This window comes from Dermacentor andersoni, chromosome 8 (genome assembly GCF_023375885.2).
Source record: "Dermacentor andersoni chromosome 8, qqDerAnde1_hic_scaffold, whole genome shotgun sequence".
In the NCBI taxonomy this organism is placed as follows: domain Eukaryota; kingdom Metazoa; phylum Arthropoda; class Arachnida; order Ixodida; family Ixodidae; genus Dermacentor; species Dermacentor andersoni.
In genome coordinates this window covers 27,063,213-27,084,991 of record NC_092821.1, presented here as the reverse complement: position 1 = coordinate 27,084,991, position 21,779 = coordinate 27,063,213, and positions in this window count along the sequence as shown.

Sequence of the window (21,779 nt, the reverse complement as noted above, 5' to 3'; positions counted from 1 at the left end):
GGAAAGGATATACGGTGCTTGCCGATAACAGCGCTGAGCCTGGTTGGGTCAGGAGCCTCTGTTGCTCCTCGGTTTAATTTCCAAAGAGCAATGTGCTCGTGAGCTGCTCCTCTGTGAACATATGGTGAAGCAAGGCCAACTTTTGTGGCCCAGCATGGCAGGCCATGGTAAGCTGTGCCATATTAACCTTCTCAATGTGCACTCCTCTAACCTATGTGAACATGCATGTTTAAGTACATGTTTACAAAGTAGTTTTAAGCCTTTCAAGCACATTTACACAACATCCCAACTTCAACTAAATCACAACAGTAGGGGTCGCAGATCTACAATGCAAAGTTACTTTACTCCTTACTAGCTTCTTATGCTGTCTGGATGCCACATGTTTCAGAAATAAAAGGAGTTATCCAGCACAAACAATAATAACAAGTAAACCAAAATATCCAATATATACAGTATTAATTAAGAGCATTAGGATTCTTTGGGTACTTCATATTTTGGGGTGTTTGTATCTAGTTTCCAACCCATTTGTGTCAGTGGGTGGCCCATGGTCTAATGGGAAGAGACTCGGCTGCTATGTTGAGGGAAGTGGGTTCATGATCAACCGTCGCGTATCAATGGGTGTGTGACCCTGGGCATGTGCGAGTTTTCAATGAGTCTATTTCACGCCATCCTTGGCTACTGCTGCTGCTTGTCTTGGCGAGCGGCATTAGGAGCTCGAAGAGGGACATGACTGTCGATGGTTTCTAAGATCAACACTACACAACAGGCTCGCTTGCTGTGCTCCAGAAGTAATATGCGAGATTCCACTCTGCTGTATGAAATGTACATAAGTCACAAAGTCAGTATGTGCCAAGCACTACGTCATCAATTAAATTAATCGACTCGCAAAGCACAGACCGCACAAGATCACGGAGTGAACTCAGAAGTTTGTGGACAGTCAGTTGATGTCCATCTCAGGGGCCTCTAGGGATACTCAGTCATTTGCCCGACGTGCGTCATCGTGCCCTCACACACTGTGTTACAATTCGGTCTGCCTCGTTAGTGCCACCGTTCTAGGAATAGGCATCACGTATCTCCACTAATTAAAATTTAAGTAGAGGCTTATATCTATTGTTTATTAAGTCTTTATGGAGAATATTTCGAGCATGAGTTTTTTTCAGAGATAATGAATGCTACAGCTTAAACGAGCACTAAAGAAAAATTAATTAAATTCTGCCGTTTTACGTACCAGAACAACAATCTGATCTTGAGGCACGCCATAGTGGCGAACCCTGGATTAATTTCGGCCAACTCGAGCTGTACGGTACACGGGTAGTTTTGCGTTTCACCTCCATCAAAATGCAGTTGTTTGATCCTGTGACCTCGTGCTTAGCGGCGCTGTGCCAACGCCGCTAAGCAACAATGGCTTGAAAGCACTAAACAGGTAAATAATTTCAGATGTACCTGTAAATGACCTTCCTACAGTTCAACAGATTCACTCGTACCATGACAAGAGGCTGAGTAAACTGAAAGGTGCAAGAGGAAGGATTGGTGGCATTGCTACCTTGAAGTTGCCGCACTAGCTTGCTGTCACGTCATGGAATTTGATGGTGTCTGCTCAGGTGTAGCAATTTTTTTTTACAAATAAGGGTGTTTTTCATTGTAATCCAAAATGCCAAAAAACCCAAATTAAAAAGCTTCAGAAACATTTACTGAACCAAACGACCTAAGTTTGTAAAAATAATTGAAATTCAAGAAGTGACAGTGAGGTATCAACATCAAGATTTTGGGGCGATACTCAGAAAATGGAACTTTGAGCTTTATTTTCTCTAATGATCAACCAAATACTAAGGAATTACCAAAAGTAAAAGTTCAAAACGGTGCTTTTTTATTTCAAATTGGTTTAGCGTTTGATTAGTGTTCATTTAACACAAAACAAGGAGCGCAAGTGGCTGCAAAATAGGATAACAAGCGTCAGTGGTTCTCATTATGGTAGGACTGTCAGTATAGCAGAGGGCATGCACTGGCTTCTCCAGAGGGGAGCCCTGCCACTTTCCCTCAACCTCTCAATTTTCAATTCTTTTATAAGCAGTGATATAAATTCTGCATCCTAAAGATAGGCAATACCAAGGAGATTCATGCAGCACTGGCTACAGCACACGGTGGCCGACACTACACACCGTCTAGTTCGGCATCAATATTTTTAGAATTTGACCCTTGAAATGCCGAAAGCCCCAATCACTGCTCCTTCTTCAACTAACTTTCTCAATGGGTGCTGCTATTTTCGTTTGATACCCCTGGCACTGCACTGCCGTATGACATAGGTGATACGGCAGGACCCAATGAAACATGGGCAGAATCCGAGGAAAAAATAAGAGGTATTGTTCAAAGGAACATGTCCTTAACCTTAGCCGAACTGGACATTGAACGCGCGCACAGGATCGGTAAGGCTGTAACGGGAAAAAAGCGACCAATAATTGTGAAATTCACGCACTACAAAACTAAAGAACAGGTCATGGGCGCAAAAAGCAAGCTAAAAGAGTCCGATTTCTCGATTAATGAAGATTTCGCTCCGGACACCAGGCATGCACGGAAAAAGCTTGCTGAATTCGCAAAGCAAACTGAGCCCGGTGAACCGTTTAGTCTTCGTTTTAACAGGCTTATTCTGAAGAAGAAATGCTATACCTACTGCCCTATAACTGATAGCGTTCAAGAAAAAGATGAAAAACGTGTTGTAACTAACTCTGGTCCTTTGTCTCCTAGATAGCTCAACGAACATGAGCACCGACCTGCGCAAGCACCACATAACGTCTCAGTTCTTTTTACTAATATACGCAGTGTCATTGGCAATCGTGATAGTTTATCTTGCACGGCCGATACTACAGCAGCCGACATCATTGTACTAACAGAAACTTGGCTCAATGAAACTGTACATAATAATGAAATATTTTCAACGGAAAAGTGTTACCGTGTATTTCGCTGTGACCGTTCTTTTGGTGGCGGCGGTGGTGTATTAATCGCTATGTCCGACCATCTAGAATGCTTTGAAGTTAGTGTTGATACTACACTGGAGTTCAAATGTGTACAGGTAACAATTAACCATAAAGCTCTATTATTTTGTGCATGCTACCGCGCACCATCTACGCCCGTCGGCTTTTCTAACGACCTTCATGATATTCTGAACATAATTCAAACAAAGTTTCCTGGTCGTCCTATCTTTATTTTTGGTGATTTCAACTTCCCGAACATTAACTGGTCTAGCCCTGCAGTGGACTGTGACGGATCTTCCGAGTCGGCAGGTTTTTCAGCCCTCTGCTCCTTCTTCTCGCTAACACAAATGGTTACTCAGCCGACAAGGACGACGGCTACCAGTTCTAACGTATTAGACCTTTTGCTAACGAGCGCCCCAGATTTTGTTTCCGAGGTAAAATACTTGCCAGGCTTAAGTGATCATTGTTTACTGCACATCACGTTGAACTTACCGTCGAATAAAACGCCAAATAAAACGAAAACCATTTACAATTATGCTAAAGCAAATTTTTCTGCAATTAATGATGGCCTCCAGTTCTTTCTCGACGATTTCGTCCTGGCATTTGCCGAACGATCTGTTAACGACAACTGGTGCATGTTTAAAGAAAAACTGCATGATTTAATCGAATTGCACGTCCCTCGTAAAATAATCACGACTAATCGTAGGTCCCCATGGTTCACTCGTTCCTTAAAACGCCTCGGGAACAGAAAAAGGCGGTTATATGTCAGGGCGCGGTCGTCCGGAAGATCGGAGCATTGGTCAGCTCTAAGAGCCGCAGTTGGCACTTATAAAAAATCGTTAAAAGATGCTAAACAACATTTCTTTAATGTCACACTGCCATCATTTCTTTTAACTGATACTAAAAAATTCTGGAACGTTGTTAATGGGTCAGATCAGCCATCAATCTCTCTCCTGGATTCTCAATCAAATCCCATCCCTAACAGTGATAGTGCTAATGTACTTAACGAGACTTTTGCTAATGTATTTTCTGTCCCTTTTAGCGCATCACCACCGGACTATACTCCCGATATCACATTTCCTATGGATCCCATTCGTTTTGACTTTGAAGGCATTATAAGTATCATAGATCGTTTAAAGTTATCCTCTTCATGTGGTGCCGATAATATCAGCACTAAAATCCTGAAAAACACTAAAGTATATTCTTCCATCATACTATCGAAAATATTTGAGCAATCCCTCCAAACTTGGGACCTCCCAGACGACTGGAAATTGGCTAAGGTAGTTCCACTCCATAAATCAGGCGACAAGCACCTATCACTCAACTATCGGCCAGTATCACTAACCAGCATTCCTTGCAAGATAATGGAACATGTAATCTTGTCATCCCTAGCAAACTTTCTTGAGTCATCATCCTTTTTTACTCATGCGCAGCATGGATTTAGAAAACACTTTTCTTGTGAAGCACAGCTAATAAATTTTACAAATGATATTAACTTCATACTTGATCGTGGCAGTGAGGTTGACTGCATCTATTTAGATTTTTCCAAAGCATTCGACAAAGTCTCTCACAGCTTGCTTCTTCACAAACTAAGTAAACTTAACATCGACCAAAATGTACTACGATGGATTGAATGCTTTTTGTCTAACAGGTTCCAGTACGTGCACGCTAACGGCATTAACTCATCACCGGTATCTGTGACCTCAGGCGTCCCACAAGGTTCTGTTATCGGTCCCTTGCTCTTTCTGGTATATATTAATGACTTGCCTAACAACGTAACATCCACAGTACGACTTTTTGCGGATGACTGTGTGGTTTACCGGGAAATAAAAAATACTAATGACACTGTACTACTCCAGGAAGACTTAGCTACTATATCTAACTGGTGTTCACAATGGAAGATGACACTTAACGATACTAAATGCAAAGTAATGCGTTTTTCGCGTCGCGTCAATCCGTGCCCCGCTCCCTACACTATTTGTTCTTCCCTGCTAACACCGGTAACATCTTACAAATACCTCGGTGTCATTATAACGTCAAACCTAGCTTGGAAGGCACATATCATTTCTATCATCGCGTCCGCTAACCGCATGCTTGGATATCTGAAACGGAATTTTTCCTTAGCCCCGACACCTATTAAACTTCTTCTGTACAAATCGCTTGTCCGCTCCAAATTAGAATATGCTAACTCAGTATGGGACCCTTTCACTAACTCTCTTATCGACGCCCTCGAAGCCGTACAGAACAGAGCAGCCCGTTTCATCTTTCGTAACTATGATCGTTTGTCTAGCGTCACAGAAATGAAAAACACATTGTCACTAACCCCTCTCTCAACGCGCAGAAAAATATCACGCCTGTGTCTGTTTTTTAAAATTTACCACATGAATTCCACCCTTAAAGATACATTACTCACGCCGCCAACATATGTTTCATCCCGCTTAGATCATCCATGCAAAGTTGGTGTTTCACAGTGCCGTACAACATCCTGCAGGAATTCTTTCATTCCAAAAACAACGTTGGACTGGAATCAGCTACCATGTGATATTGCACTTTCGAAAGATTTTGATGAATTTAAGAAGAAATTATCAACATATTATTGCTTGCCATAGTTTTGGTTCCATTTGCATTTTTCTTGTTATCATGCGCATCCTTCTGTATTTCCCCCCCAGATTGGCTGTGTTCATGTTTGTGCTAATGGTGACGTTTTTCAATTTTTGCAATTTTCGACTTTTCTGTGCGTGACTTAGCGTTTCTTGGTAATTGTATAATTTTGAACTCACTTCATGTTCCGGGCAGTGAATTATGTATTTGTTCCGGTATATATATATATATGTTTTATATATATGCGTTGTCTCCTTTTGTACAAATTTATTGAAATGTGTGTACCACTCCCCTCAATAATGCCCTCTGGGCCATGAGGGTATCTGAAATAAATAAATAAAAATAAATAAATATTACCTTTATTCTGGTAAAACTAGAAATACGTGCACTCATGTGGACGACTAATGTGCACACTAAGTTTCTGAACGCCGCTCTTATATTAGGCATATACACTGAAAAGGCACATGCTACGTATATTAGTTTAGAAGTGACACTGAAATTCACTTCTAGTGCCAGTGCCGTCGAAGAGTCAGCTGAGTGGTCAAAGGCACCATGTCTGCTACGGAAGGCATTCTGCACCAATTGATCACTGCAGGATATGCTTTCAGTTGTATCAGCGATGTTCTTTTGCTGCTCCCTGCATTGCATTTTCACGGCACCACTGCATTTGATCATGGTCACGCTACAGAATGAACGGCCAAAGATTCCCCTTTCGCGTTCCAGTGGGAGTGTCTGCAGCTCATTTTGAATCTGAAAAAACATCAGTATTAAAACGCGAAGCCACGATGCACTAAAAGCAACAATGAAAAGAGCTACATGGACCATTAGGCTGACATAAATGGACGGATATAAAGGACTGATTGAAAACACTAAAGTGTGGCTGCTCTTGCCAATAGCAGCCACACTTTAAAGCAGCTCCTTCATATAAAACTATAGTGTTGCATTTTCGTGCTCCCCGTCTTCCTAATGCTACTGAAGTTTTGCTTACTGTCAAAGAAAGTATGTCACAGAACTGCTCTATAGACAAAGCATTATTCAAGTTTGTGGCAAATCCTCATTTAGTTAACTACAGTGCGCTCCACTTCCAATCTGTTCTCTCTATGATACTCGAATTCAAAGCAAAAGAAAGCTTTATGACATAACTAGATACTTCTATGGACACAAGAAACTTTGCTAATGATGGACGTTTATGTTGCCGATAACCTATACGTGCCGCCTGGAAACACAGTGGGACTACAGGGCAGATATGCCCAGGCATCTCGTTCCTTTGCTGATCTTAAAACTTTGTTGAGTCAATCAGTTACTGAAGTTCGAAAAACTAAAATTTAAAGCTATTACATTATTTTCAATGTTCTATCCCTGTCAAGTAGGACCTAAAGTGCCATGGAATCTGCCTTTTCCCTGAAAGCAAAGAGCGCTTACGTGAAGCCGTTTGCGCGAAGCACTCGATGGCGTCGAACGGAGAAGCATAAAAAAGAAAGTTGAATGTGCGCTAACTGGTGGAAACCAAAACACAAGTCACTTGATCATTTCGCAGCGCTCGGTTGCACCTCCCTTATTTGATCTCGCCTATCACATAGAATGGGATGTGCACCTTTCAAATTCTTTATTATTGTCGTTCCATAACCTCCTATGTGTTTTTGATCGCACGCACGTCGGCCGCACGGCGTGTCAGGGCCTTGCAGCAACGCGGGGGCACTTTATCCTGAAGCGAACAGCGCAGAAGAGTACATTTTCGCCGATCTCACCATCCCTCGTTGCTACAAGCCCGATCACACGTCATGTACTAGACTGCGTGGCACAAGCGAGATATCTTCGATTACAATACAGTTCGGATGGTTTCACGTCGCATTGTTTTGCGCTCAATAATAAGGCTTACTTAATAGGAGCTCGAACACCGTACCAGAAATCGATGCGTAAACATGCCTTGCTGTAGCTAGCACCACAAAGCTGCCTGACGTCACCACAAGCAGAGTGTGAAGTTGAACCAGGGAAACACTCCATGTTCAATACCACAAACCTAATGTTGCATAATAAATTCTCGCAACGGAAGGATAGTGCTAGGAATGAAAATTAGAAAATAGGAGCGCGGCGGACACGCACAGGCGCTGTACGCATTTCCGCGCTTTTGTTGACCGCGTGGCAATGAACAATAGGAATTCGAAACACCCACTCACCTTTGATGTAGCCTAGTCGGAGGCGGTCATGGCGATCTTCGAGGCAACAAGGCAATAAAAAGCGAGCTACACGCAGGAATATTCCAAAGAAGTCACAGCGAAGCACACCAGGCACGTCTGCAGGGGAGGCCGGGGCCCAACCCCCGAAATTAGGCGGCGTACCTCCTCCCTCCTCGCACACGCCACTAATCCTCGCACACATTCCCAAAGCACCGCCAAATCAATGTTGAGACTTGACAGTTATTCAGTGGTCAACATTTGGTGCCTTTTTCACTCCTTTCGCATGACGGTATTTATCGGCATCTCCCGGGGTGTGAAGGCCAGTTTTCTCATTGATTCGGTGCCCGCGCGATCAACTCAATATGTGTTCAGTTGTCACCATCTATTCAATGGTCCCGCGCATGGCTGTTGCTTCGTGAGTTCAACCTTCTTTTTTTAGTCTGATTCAGGGACCAGGAAAGGGATTCGGTTCTTAGTGAGCTGGTCTCTATCCTTGAGGAACGAGTTGCAGCCGGAGAATTAAAACGCCAGTTGCGTTTACCTTTTCTTTTTGCTTCTTTATTTCCTCGAGTGGCGGCTCGCCGCGGCGCTGGCAGATCGTCGGAACCATATACCCGCGATATGGGTTAGATAAAGTGGAAATTAAAATAATGCGAAACAGCGTCCGTCATCAAACCTTACAATCACTCTTAAACCCATAAGCAATATGATTGTCACCCGTTACCTCGTCTGGTTTTTCCTTAATTGTACAGGACGTTTTGTGCGAAATTGGCAACTGGAAACGAGAGTCGCAAGGAATTAAGAAATTAAGCCAAGGCAACAGCCGAACAGGAAGAGGAAGCGAAAATTAACAAATTTAACCGTTGTTTATGGAAATATTTATGGATTAACATCTTTTTATTTAGAAAGAAGTAGAGAAAATGCTGCCGGAAGTGGAGAACAATTCTGTGTATTTTGAGTGACACTTCTATATTTACCAGTCGAGCCGCGTGACGTAGCCACTTCTCTGCTGTGCTTATGCACGTGTTTTTCCAACCTTCCGCGGTGGGTGCAGCACTTCTAGAACCGGAGCGTCTTGCGCTCTACGCGGTTGTACGGGACTGGCGGCCGCGCATCATTACGCAGCTTCCGAAATAACAGTACAAGTCGATTTTGGCACTTCACTTGGTATAGCAGCAAACGAGAAACCCAAAAGGACTGTGATTGTTCCGCAAATATATAGTTCTATATAATTATCTATCGTTAGCGCTAATTTTATACGCTTTCCCTTGCCTATTATAGTGGAATGGCGAAAGCCTAATTCTTATTGAAGTGAAATGAAATGCTGGCTTCGCTGCAACTATTTATTGTCAAGTTTCACTTCGGTTGGCAGTGAAATTTTGAGTGAAACGGGCTCACCCAGTCAAATGAATTGTACCGCACACTTTTTAAGATTTATTTACAATATAGGATTCTATCTGCCAAAACGACGAACTGATAATGAGGCACGCGGTAGTGGGGGACTCCGGAAATTAGGACCACCTAGGGTTTTTTAACGTGCACCTAAATCTAAGTAGCCGCGGGCTTTCGCATTTCGTCCCCATCGAAATGGGGCCGCCGTGGCCGGGATTTGATCCCGCGACCTCTTGCTTAGCAACCGAATAGCATAGCCACTACGCAAGCACGGTGGGTAGAATTTTGAAGAGTGTAATGCTCAGACTCTATACGCTTTGTCCATGTTTGTTGCACAACTGATTGCTTCCGTCGATGAAAAGGCTCTTCAAGAACAGCAGACGCTCCAGAGGTAACTAACGACGCCATTTTGAAAAGGCCGCATGACGATGATATTGTTTGCTTCTGCGATTGGCTGGCGGAGTGACACAATTCCGTGCGGTCCGTGGCACTAAGTTGCCAACTGCTGTTTTTTTTTTTTTTAAGTTGTACGATACTATAGAAATCTAGTATAGAGAGAGGTCTTCGTGCTGCAGTGATCATAAAATAGGCGGCTGCTAATGATGATAGAATTCTTTATTTTGCACTTTCGTTTGTTTACTTCTTCTTGGCAGTGTTCTTCTTGCGCTTGTTTGCTGCACGAGTCCATTTGATGTGGTGCCTTGCTTGCCAAGTAGAGAAGAGTTGTATCTCACAGGCGTACTACGTGTGAGACACACTTCATTTCATTTCTTCTTTGCGGGTTTACCCGTCGTTATGGGGAATGGCGGGCGTTATTTACATTTTACTAGTAAAGATAACGCCCCCCCCCCCCCCCCCCCCCGAAAATAAATCCTGGGTACGTGCCTGAAGCACATAAGGAACGCAGAAAACGCAGGAACCTCTCATGCAAACGGCACGCAAACGGCGGCCACAAACTACCGGAATGCGCCAAAGATTCAAGAGCGCAAACGCGCAATCATAAAAGTACACGCATACAAATACATGCCTATATCATCATGAATTGTAACATTTAATAATAAGTTTTGTCAGGTGCTGTTATTGCTGAACAATTGCTACGATTTGCAAGTGTATGAAAGTTTCCTGCTTCGCTTCTTTCATGAACTACTTTCTTTGTCGCAGTAACGCAGTGCACCAGCCGGAGCTAATGGAGTGCGCGGGAGAAGTGCAAAAGTCGCAAACACCGCGCCATGCGTGCGCGCGCAGTTTTCATCGTTTAAATTAAAAAAAAAAAGTAATGAGTGCAGCAACCAAGCGAACAGAGCTATTGACCAGAATAGTACAGAAATGTCGTTCTTTGTGCTTGTTAGTTCGACATAGTGGCAAACCGCAGACGATTTGTCGTCCCATTCTTTAAACATTAGTGCGTGTGCTTCTGCGCTATACGATTTGTCACTGGAAACATATAGCAGTGCAGACTGTATTTAGTGGCCAAGCAAATTCCCAGCAAATTGACCAGCACCCCGTCTATGTCACAGAGAAGACTTTGGCCACTATGTAAAGTATGAGCGGCATGCCGTAGATATCGGCGAGACTTTTCGCTTCGTTCTATTGTGCGCTAAGGGGTAACATCTAAGCGAAACGCACTCTTTAAACACTACACGTATGTTCACTACTTTCTCCGCGGCACCCGCCGTGGTTGCACCACGGCTCAGGCGCTGCGCTACTAACCCCATAGCACGGGATGGAAAGCCGGCCGTCGCGGCTACATTTCGATGGGGGTGAAATGCAAAAACGCCCGTGTATCGCGCGTTGGGTACAGGTTAAAGAACCCCAGGTGGTCAAAATAAATCCGGAGTCTCTTGCTACGGTATGGCTCATACTCAAAGCGTGGTTTTGGCATGAAAAATGCCAGACATGATTTTTGTTAACTTTCTCTATCACCTTGCCCATATTTAACATGGAGGCAATGCCGTTTGGCAACACACAGCCAGGGCGCTGGTCACTTGCTATGGCCGCCGATACGAATGCAGGATGCGTCCAATCATCGGTTGTTGGTCACTGCTTGTAGGGGCGTTTAATTGTCTGCTTCTCAAGTACGATATATATATATATATATATATATATATATATATTATAAGAAGCCAACAAACAGTGATCAGTGATACCACGGAGAACATAGGGGAATTTACTTATGCTTAATCAATGAAATAAAGAAACGATAAATTAACGAAAATTAAAGTGGGTGAAGAAAGAACTTGCCGCCGGTGGGGAACGACCCTACAACCTTCGCAGTACGCGTGCGATGCTCTACCAATTGAGCTACCGCGGCGCCGTTTGCCTGTCCACTTTCCTAGAATATATATATATATATATATATATATATTTTAGTGACGCTCTTACGTGCACAGTGGTTTCACGCCTCAACAAACAGTATGCGGGGGCACCGAAGAGTGGTGAACGAAGAAGACGACGGGTGGCTGGTTAGCTGAATCTCGACAGGCGCTCAGCTGATCAAGGCCATCGCATCTAACTCTACCCGGCTTCAAAGTAACGCCTTTTGTGGGCGTAACAGAGTGGTGGAGGTGCGGGGTACGACACAATGTACCACGGAGTCGCAACATCTAGAACTTCGCCGGAGTCGTCGTTTTGCCGGTCTCTTGGCAACGACCTTCCCTATGGCTCAGGACGGACGTGGACAAATGCCAGCTCTAGTTTCACTTCTCAAAGGTCAGCGCCAGTTGGACCTTTGCAGCACTACATGGAACCACGCTCGTTCGCGGGAAAAGTGGGCGAACACGTCGACCAGTGGCTGATGCAGTGCGCAAGGGTGAGCCGCTGCAACCGTTGGGATTCTGTCACTCAGCTTGAACATGTCGTACTCTTTCTGAGTGAGACAGCACTGATGTGGTATGAAAACCACGAAGACTCGCTAACAACGTGGGAGCGCTTCGTTGAGGAAATTAAGAAGTGTTTTGGCGACTCCTACGCCAAACAGAAACGCGCCGAGAGTACACTAGCTCAAAGAGCTCAAGCTCCTGCAGAAACATGCACTATATACATAGAGGAAGTCCTCAAGCTGTGCAATATCGTAAATTCGCAGATGTCTGAGGAAGACCGAGTCGGACATGTTTTGAAAGAAATTGCAGAAGATATATACAATTTCCTCATAAGCCGGGAACACGTTGATTCCGTCTCAGGTGTCGTGCGTCACTGCCGTGCGTTTGAGACGTTGAAAACACGTCGCATTGTGCCAAAATTTGGACGCCTGGCGAATGTGACAACCGTTGCCAGCGTCGACGAGAGCCCGTCTGCCGATCTTTTGTCTACCATCCGGCAGATCGTGCGTGAAGAACTGCTGCGGCACCAGGAACTTGCGCGCGACATCATACGACAACCTGATACTTATTACCCGCAACACATGGCGCCTGCCGCACCCTGCGCTTCCTGGCAACCGGCGGTATGTGTCACAGACGTCAACCGCAGAGGAGCTCCATGGCCACGTGAGGGCACATTTACGCCCCAACACCGACCTGCAGAACACCCTCGCCCCAGCAGCGCAGACCGACCGTTGCTCTTGCGCAGCCGCTTCGCTCTGATACACGACACCCCACGGCTGAGTGCTTTGAAGGGCAGTTCATTGATCGTCGTTTAACTGTGTGTTATAGCTGTGGCGACTTGGGTCACATTGCCAGGTACTGCCATCGCCGCCAGCCACCGAGGTTCGACCGATCGACGATGTCTAGGCGGTGCCGCGCTTCTCTGGGCGAAACAGATTCGCCCTCGCACACATATTTAGGAAGTTTGCCTGACCAGCACCCGGAGCCGCTGCGGAACCGTTCTCCAGCATCCGATTGCAGCTTGACACCACCACCCGCTCCTCGTGTAAGCCGATCGCCCTCTCCGCGGCGTCGATACCCGTCGCCACCTCCGGAAAACTAGCCAGCGCGGCCGTTGGAGGTGAGGTCGCTGTACAATCTTCGATGACGACAGAGATACCTCCAACCATTTGTATGTTTAAGAGTAAGGTGTCTGTATTAATTGACGGGGTTTCATCCATGGCCTTAGTGGACACGGGAGCAACCGTTTCAGTGAGGAGTCGCGTTCAAAAGACTCCTAGGACGAAAAGTGATGTTTCGCTGGGACCGTGCCGATACGTTTCGCGGAGTGAGTGGGGAGTGGTTGTATCCTGTGGGCGTGTGTAATGTAGACGTTACCTTGGGTGGTCAAATATTTAACGCGGAGTTCACTGTTCTACCTCACTCTACGCATGACCTAATCCTGGGTTTTGATTTTTTGAAACTGTGTGGTGCCACCGTCGACTGCAAAACGGGTGAAATCAGTGTAGGTACGAGCTTTTCTGCTGCGTTTACGGTAGGCCTACCGTATCGTGAAAGTGTGCTTTGTTTATCCCGGGATACCGTTGTGCCTCCGTTATCCGCAACGTGTGTTTCAGTCGCCTGTTTCCCTACCACCGACGAAACGTTTGACGCTACCGTGGAGCCCGGTCTTCTGAGTTGCATCAAGAGGAATGTACTGATACCGTATTGCACGCTGTCTGTTGTTCAGGGACGCACTAACTTATGGGCCGTAAACTGTTCGAGTGAACCTGCAATACTGCCACAGGGTCTGAAGCTTGCCGCCTACCATGAAGATCAAGTGCTATCGCTCGACATTCTTAGAGACGCTTGATTCTGCGGACGAGCGCCATTTCGTTAATGCCTGTCCAGTGGCGCACTCTTCATTTCTGACTATGGTAAACAAATCACTCAGCACTAAGCAGTGTCACGAAGTGGCGAATATTCTGCTAAAACATGCCCGACTGTTTGACTTTTTCCAGCAAGAGTGGCCACCATTGTTTCCTCCTTCTCGTATACACCATCGCATAGATACGGGATCTGCCCAACCGTTGCGACAGAAACCATACAGAGTCTCACCATCGGAACGCAAGGTGATCAATGACCAAGTGCACGAAATGCTAAATAAGAATGTAATCCAACAATCCTGTAGTCCGTGGGCAGCGCCAGCGATTCTGGTAAGAAAGAAAGATGGTACATGGAGATTTTGTGTTGACTACCGCCGCCTCAACACCATCACTAAAGAGGACGTATATCCTCTTCCGCGTATTGATGATGCTATCGATTGCCTCAGCTTCTTACTTTTCGTTTGTTGACTTGAGGTCGGGGTACTGGCAGATTCCTATTCACAAGCCAGACAAGGAGAAAACGGCATTTGTAACACCAGATGGACTTTTCGAATTTAATGTGATGCCGCTCGGGCTCTGTAATGCGCCTGCAACTTTCGAGCGCTTCATGGACAACATCCTGCGTGGTTTGAAGTGGGGAGTATGCATGTGCTATCTAGACGATGTAGTGATTTTCGGGCGCACATTCAGTGAGCTCAACGCACGTCTCGATCTTGTGCTAGATTGCTTGGACAAAGCGGGTTTGGTGCTCAACTCGAAAAAGTGTCATTATGGAGAGCGGCAAACACTCGTTCTGGGACACCTAGTGGATAAGGACGGTATACGACCTGATCCAGCGAAGACAGCTACGGTGGAAGCCTTCAAGCAACCACGCCATTTAAAAGAGCTACGCAGTTTCCTAGGGCTTTGCTCGTACTTCCGCCGGTTTATTCATGGATTTGCCAACATCGCGTATCCGCTGACATGCCTCCTCCAGAAGGGCGTTCCCTGTGAATGGACTCCTGAATGTGAAGCTAGTTTTCATTAGCTGAAGTCTCGTCTGACGTCACATCCCATTCACCGGCACTTCGACCATGGGGCTCCCACAGAAGTTCATATGGACGCTAGCGGTATTGGCATCGGCGCTGTCCTTATTCAACGCGTCGACACCAAAGAACACGTCGTCACCTATGCGAGTCGCTCTTTATGTAGGTCCGAGCGTAACTACACCGTTACAGAGCAAGAATGTCTTGCAGTTATTTTCGCAGTACAGCGCTTCCGGTCGTAGCTGTATGGGCGCCCCTTCACTGTGGTGACAGACCATCATTCTTTCTGGTGGCTGGTTAATCTCTGTGATCCGTCGGGCCGGCTGGCGCGTTGGACACTTCGTTTACAGGAATAGAACTTCACCGTTTCTTATAAAAGCGGCCGCCGACACGCCGACGCTGACTGCCTCTCGCGCATGCCGCTTCCAACGATGGAGTGCGACGCGGACAACTTCGACTGCTATATCGCATCACTGGAGCCGGGATTTCTTGATATAAATACCTTCAAGGTCGAGCAACAAAAAGACAGATCTTTAGAACCACTGCTCATTACTGCAAGGCAATCAGCACCATCCACTCGTTTCTGCGTTGGCGATGGGGTTCTTTACAAAAAGAACTACTCTGCTACATGCCCACGATATCTTCTAGTGGTCCCGGAGAGTCTCCGTGTCTCCGTCTTGCGCGCTATGCATGAAGATCCAACATCTGGTCATTTGGGTTCTGCGCGAACTCTCTACCGCCTTCAAGAAAGGTTCTACTGGTATTAAATGCGCCGTATGACCACCCAGTATGTGTCCAGCTGCAGCGAGTGTCAACATTACAAGCGTCCGACGAGTGCTCCTCCTGGTCAACTCCATCCAGTGCCACCCCCCAACACTCTTTTTGAGCAAGTTGGCATCGACCTCCTCGGTCCTTTCCCGCGTTCATCCGACGGGAATCACTGGATTATCGTGTGTGCCGATCACTTAACACGCTACTGTGAGACAGCTGCAATATCATCGCCTACTGCAACCGAAGCGTGTATTTGTCTGCTGCGTTTTTTCATTCCCCGACATGGACCTCCCAGAGTCATCATCAGCGATTGTGGGCGGCAGTTCACTGCTGACGTATCATCCCTAAACAATTGGCCTTACGGAACGCACGAACAGAACTCTTACTAACATGCTGTCCATGTATGTTGCGTCAGATCATAAGAACTGGGACAGCGTGCTACCTTTTATTACGTACGCATTTAAGACCTGAAAGCATGAAGCTACGAGCTACAATCCCTTCTTTACGCTCGTCCGCCTCGTTTTACAATACACACTATCCTCCCGTTCTCCAGCCACGATACTCTTTGTATATCAGAGTCAGTCTGTCTTGCTGAAGAGGGCCGATGACTTGCTGCTTTACGCAATCTTGTTTCACAAGACCGTTCGATGGCACGCTGCGACCGCCGACGCCAACACGTGATATATGACCCTAGTGATTTAGTGCTGCTCCGGAAACCAACCAGGAAACGTGGATTGTGTGAAAAACTGCTGGCCCACTATGATGGACCCTATGTTATTACTGAGCGTATCAGCGAATTAACCTACCGCATAGCACGTCTCACATCAAATGGCCGACGGTCAGCAAAGACTGAACTTTCGCACGTCGTCCGTTTAAAGCCCTTTATTTCTCGACAGCCTGTTTGACTTGCCCGGCGGGCTTAGTCTGCGCGGAGAGAAATGTGACGCTCTTACGTGCATAGTGGGTTCACGCCCCAACAAACAGTATGCGGGGGCACCGAAGAGTGGTGAACGAATAAGACGACGGGTGGCTGGCTAGCTGAATCTCGACAGGCGCTCAGCTCATCAAGGCCATCGCATCTAACTCTACCCGGCTTCAAAGTAACGCCTTTTGTGGGCGTAACAATATATGGGCATGGCGGCACTACTAGCATGCGGTGCACTAATCCTCTCATCTTCGTTGTGCAGCTCACCCTTGGTCTGTGTTTTCATGGCGCCAAGAGCAGCATCCACCATCCCGGGATAACCTTTGCCACCCCACCGGTGAATGAAGCGCTCGTGCACGTGTGGGATACGCTGACGTCATCAGACCATCATCGGCCAAGTCACCTTGGGACGGCAACGTGCGCAGACTGTTCGGCGCATAAGCCGCTACGAGTGCCACCACAGGAGAGGACCATATATATCCCGCACGGGCACTACATCGGCAGTGGGCACGGCGGCACTACTAGCATGCGGTGCACTAATCCTCTCATCTTCGTTGTGCAGGTGAGAAGGCCTTTTGGAAAATGCTTCCGCTCTAGCGACCGTTTTTTGGTAGTGCTGCCGTGCCCGCAGGTATGTCACGGGGTGTTTGATGTGGCTGTATTTCTGTGGAAGTTGTTACTGTTATCAGGAGACGTCGAAACGAACCCCGGCCCTGAACTAAAGGACATCATAAGCAACTGAAGGAAATTGCTGCTGATATCAAAGAATTAAAGGAAGAACGTCTTGCAGCTATAGAGACCAAATTAGATGCCATAGCACTTCTAGAAAGCAAAGTACAATCTTGTCAGACCGAGATTTCCCGCGTGAGTCGCGTAATAGAATAAATGGAACAAAAAATCGATGATCTTGAGAACAGAAGCAGGAGAGCTAACTTAATAGTTTATGCCACACCGGAATCGGAAGAAGAAACGAGCGACAGTCTTTAGCAGATAGTTAGCAGAGATGTCATACAAGATATCCTAGAGCTGGACCCAGTTACGATTGAACGCATACGCCGGTTAGGCAGACCGCAAGCGAAAAAGACTAGGCCGGTAATTTTTAAACTTCTAAATTCCCGCGACAAATCAGCAATATTGAAAAAAAGGTTTTAAACTTAAAGGCTCAAAATTTGCCATTGGGGAAGATTTTTCTCCTAAAATACGGGACATTAGAAAGAAACTGTGGAACAGTGCCAAAGAAAATCGCGACAAACACGAGAAAGTCTCCCTCGTCTTCGGCAAACTGTACATTAACAGTCGCGCCTTTGTATGGGACGACGAAACTAATGACAAAGTACCCCTTAAAAAAACGAAGTGGAATCAAGCAAAACAAACAGCCCGCCAATGACGCGGAGAAGAGCTCGATAAGACAACAATCGTAAATGTGAATGCAAGAAGCTTACTAAACAAAATAGAATCTTTTGAAAACCTGTTAACTGATCGCGAACCTGATATAGTCACCGTCACAGAAACGTGGCTTTCACGGGATGTTTCCAACCGTGAAATCATTCCACCGAATTATTCAGTCATTCGAAAAGATAGGGGTTCCCGTGGGGGGTGGCGTGGCTCTTGTGATAAAGAAAAACCTTCCATTTGTTTTACTGCCAGATGTATCAGGTGCTGAAAGCGTGTTTTGCAGGATTCTTTGTAACAATACTACTATTTGTGTGGGTTGCTTCTATAGAAGCCCCTCTTCGGGTGATGGGAGCATTTCTGCCATTCATGAGTTTCTACACCGATATGCTGACAGCTGTAGAATTATCCTTATGGGAGACTTTAACCTTCAAGACGTAGACTGGGTAACTATGCATCACACATCATCTTCTTCAGAAATTCTGTTTGACCTAATGTTATCATTTAAGCTTCACCAAATAATCCTAGAACCGACGCGTAAACAAGGTTTAGCAAACAATATCCTTGACCTTATACTAATCAGTGATCATTTTTCAGGGCACCAAGCACAGACAGAAATTATTCGAGGCATTTCAGATCACAACATACCGCTATGCTTGTTGCCTCTGGAGTGCTCGATAAGAACGCGTTGTAGTACGTCTATAGTACCCAACTTCGAGAAGGTGGATGACGCCAGCATACTAACCCACCTTGCGCACGAATTTCAAGCCTTTACTGAAATAACCTCCGACCCGTCAGTCGATGCGAACACAGCCTGGCTTCATTTTAAGAGTATGGTTTGCTACTGTGTAACTAACTATGTTCCGTTACAAAACAAGCGACCACAAAGAACAAGCCCATGGATAACTCGGGAAGTCATCCACGCAAAACGTCATGTAAAAAGGATACGTAACTCTGTTAAAAAATCATGGACCATGCCCGTCCAAAACTAGTAAACTAGCATGCGCACTAGCACATTTTCGACAGACAGCCAAAGAAGCTAAGGAACATTATTTTCATGTAACGCTGCCTAACTTTCTGACAAACAACCCTCAGCGATTCTGGAACCACTTCCGCCCTACTAAAGACACGTTATCGGACTTGTCTCCTGAGGAAAAAACTTACAACGCTAATGCGTACAATAACTATTTTCACTCCAACTTCACAAAAGATGACGGTAACCTATCAGACTTGAATAGCAGTTCAACATCGCGCATCGATCCTTTAATCATATCTGACGCGGGTATCCTTAAAATGTTGCTCACCCTTGACCCTAAAAAATCATGCGGACAAGACGACATTCCAAACCTTTTTTTAAAGAGATACGCAGAGTGGTGCAGCCGATACTTGGGCCTCATATTTTGAAAATCCCTATCACAATCATCCTTACCCGACGACTTGAAAAATGCGAAAATCATCCCAATACGCAAAACACTAGACACCTCATTGCCCTCTAATTATCGGCCAATATCTCTTACTAGCACCGCTGCCAAGATGCTCGAGCAAAACATCCTTAACCACCTAACAAACTTTCTTGACACTCACAACTTATTAACGCCACACCAGCACGGATTCCGCCAGGGATTGTCAACCGTCACGCAGCTAAAGGCCGATCCACACGACGGACCAAATTGCTCTTTTCGGACCACGGTCCGCGCATCACGTGATACGACGTCACCAGTTCGTGCGTACCGTCGTTAGCCCGCGCAAGACCGCGGCCCTCGCGGTCCAACAAATCGCCGAGGCTTTTCCCGCTTCCGTTTTGGCGGCGGACCGCAGCAAACCGCAACAATTTTGGCTTAGCCAACGAATGTTGTCCGGCAACAGAGTGTCTTCAGCCAAATCCAATCTAGTTTTCGGCTCAGCAAAAGCCAGTCAAGCCAGTCGTTTCATGTCCGCCGTTCCGCCCACACGTTCGTGCAGCAGATATATTTTTTAAACACCGTGTCCTCTTGGAGTGACGAGGAGGTTTCTTTCATTTTGTATGCCTCGTTGAGCAGTTCCCGGCTTTGTTGGACTCGAGTCGGAATGATAACAATGATAACACTCTGGCCGGGAATGTAGCTGGTTGGTCTGCTCTGCCGTCTGCTATGGCGGTCCGCCGTGTGGATGTGCTCTGCGCCGGACCAGATCGCGCCGGGCCGTGACGTCGCATCAGGTGACCGAGCGGCCCGCGGACTTGGTCCTTCGTATGGATCGGCCTTTACGGAAGCTGTGCATGACCTCGCATTTAACATCAACTGTAGCCAGACTGACATATTATTAGACCTTTCCAAAGCATTTGATCGCGTATGCCACAGTAAATTATTAACAAAATTGCGCGGGTTTATTGGGGGTGGGGAAATTTTAGACTGGGTAACATATTTCTTTAAAAAACCGGACACAATTCGTACTATTTCAGCATGTGGAATGTGCGACAGTGCCTGTCACATCAGGCGTGCCCCAAGGATCCGTGTTGGGGCCACTGTTATTTTTATTTTTCGTTAACGACATAACCAGAAATATTGACTGTAACATCAAACTGTTTGCTGATGACTGCATCCTCTACCAAACAATTAACACCTACGAAGATCATGTTTCGCTTAGCAACTCACTAGACCAGCTAAAGGAATGGTGCAAAAAATGTCAAATGACGATAAACACAACTAAATCAGTTTGCATGACGGTAACAAGAAAAAAACAACCTTACGACTTTCCATACTTTATTAACGGCACAATGCTAACGAAAGTTTGCCAGCATAAATACTTAGGCATCACTCTAACTTCTGACCTGAGATGGGACGCGCACATTGCCAACGTGACCTCGAAGGCATTACGCAAGCTACTTTATCTCCGAAGATGTGTCCGCCTTGCACCAACGTCGACTAAGCTTCTCGCGTATACTACTTTCGTTAGACCGGTTTTGGAGTACGCTAACACAGTTTGGTTTCCCCACTCAGTAACTAACATAACGAAACTGGAAAAAGTACAGCGAAAAGCGCTGCGGTTTATTCACAACTAGTATAAGCGTACAGATTCACCCAATAACCTAGCGGCTATATCGGGTTTAGCGACGCTCCCATCAAGGGCGAAGCAAGCACGGCTAAAATTTTTATTTAACTTGATTCACAACTATTATAAGATCACCCGCCGTGGTTGCTCAATGGCTATGGCGTTAGGCTGCTGAGCACGAGTTCGCGGGATCGAATCCCGGCCACGGCGGCCGCATTTCGATGGGGGCGAAATGCGAAAACACCCGTGTACTTAGATTTAGGCGCACGTTAAAGAACCCCAGGTGGTCGAAATTTCCGGAGTCCCCCACTACGGCGTGCCTCATAATCAGAAAGTGGTTTTGGCACGTAAAACCCCATACATTATTGTTAACTATTGTAACATTGACCTAACAAAATACATATGTTTTTCGCAGTCATGATCATCGAGACATAAACATGCACACGCTTTAACAGAATATTCATGTCATAATGACACATTCAGACAGGCCGGACAGGCCGCCATTGGAATATGAACCTGGCAACGTTTAACGCAAGAACATTATCTAGTGAGGCGAGTCTAGCAGTGCTATTGGAAGAATTAGAGGGCAGTAAATGGGATATAATAGGGCTCAGTGAAGTTAGGAGGCCAAAAGAAGCATATACAGTGTTAAGGAGCGGGCACGTCCTGTGCTACCGGGGCTTAGCGGAGAGACGAGAACTAGGAGTCGGATTCCTGATTAATAAGAATATAGCTGGTAACATACAGGAATTCTATAGCATTAACGAGAGGGTGGCATGTCTTGTTGTGAAACTTAATAAGAGGTACAAAATG